Source organism: Microtus ochrogaster, chromosome 16, assembly GCF_000317375.1.
Source record: "Microtus ochrogaster isolate Prairie Vole_2 chromosome 16, MicOch1.0, whole genome shotgun sequence".
NCBI lineage: Eukaryota > Metazoa > Chordata > Mammalia > Rodentia > Cricetidae > Microtus > Microtus ochrogaster.
The window spans coordinates 52,757,000-52,758,482 of NC_022018.1; positions in this window are offsets into that span (position 1 = coordinate 52,757,000).

The following is a 1,483-nucleotide window of genomic DNA, read 5'->3' on the forward strand; positions in this document are numbered from 1 at the left end:
TAGGATATGGTGGCCTATCTGGGACTCAGTTCCCCTGTCTCTACAGTGGAAGTTGGTATGAGCAAGAGCTGCCTCTGATGCCTTGGGAACACTGGTTGAGTCAGGGGAGTTTAGACCTCCTCAACCCTCAGAAGCCTCTATTTTTTTCCGTCTGCCACTGAGAAGTCCACAGACAAGCCATTCAGGGGCCACACTGAGCCTTTCCAAGCTGCCTGTAGTTATTCACTGAGCTCTTGCTGCATGCCAGGTCCTGCTCTGCAGCAGCATGCTATGTGTAAGCTTATGTATATGTGTGTGTTAAATATATGTGTGTGTTCATGTGGGTGTGCACATTTAAACATGCGTGTGTACATGTGTGTGGTGGCCAGAGGTCACCATCAGGTGTCTTCATCAATCTCTCTCCACCTTATTTTTTGAGACAGAGTCCCTCACTGAACCCAGGTTCAGTGGAGTTCACCACTTTAGGTAGGCCTGCAGTCCAGTGAGTTCCAGGGATCTGTTGATGTCTGCCGTCCCCAGCACTGTGATTGCAGATGTCCTCAGTGCTCTGCCATACCTGGCTCTCCCGTGAGGTCTGGAGATTAGAACTTAGGTCCTCGTACTTGCTGAGAGGACACTTTACCCACTGAGCCATGCCAGCCCACTCTTGGTGCTCCAGCTGCACATGGGGCAATAGAACAAACAAGAAAGCTAAGAGTCAAACAGGAAGGTGGGAGGCCTAGGCTAGACAAGACTAGGTCTCTCACAGGCGGCCATCTAAGGTCTCAGGAAGAGCCCTGCCAATGCCCCAGCACAGGCAGCAACAGGTGCAAAGGCCCTGAGGTGGCAGGAGGCCAGCCGTTTCTGCAGGCTGGTAGGTTGAGCATGACTTGGGGTGGGGGAACAATGGTGTCATCAGGAGAAAACAAGGGTGGAAGTGTGACAGGGCCGGGAGCCACAGGCAGTATCCAATACCTCTGATGTCCATGTGGCATCCAGTACTCCCACTCCCCTGAGAGACTGGCACTCAGGATGGGTGGCAGCAGTGCCTGGTATGTGAATGAATGGGTGACCAGGGAGTGAACCCCAGCTGGCCCTCTCACTGGGTGACCTCTCTGTACCTCAGTTTGCACCATGCAAGCTGAATTATGATTCTGACACCCGGCCCATCCTAGCCTGCTGCAAACTGACCTCTTTTCCTTGGGACGGTGAGGATGAAGCTGGTGCTCTGGGGGTAGTGGGGCTGGAGTGCCAGGTGAAGTGGTTGGTGGGCTGAATGCTGACACAGCAGTTGGCTTTTGCCCTCCATGTGGGACCCTCCTCTCCATGGTTTTATAATATTTCCTCCAAGTGGAGCTGCAGATGGTTGTGAGCCCTTTGTTGGGAATCGAACTGGAATCCTCTGGGAGAGCAACATGACCTCTGAGCCATCTCTCTCGCCCTTTTACACTATCTCCTATACACACGGACATGGAAGCCTTTTTTGATGTTGTCCTGAACTGTC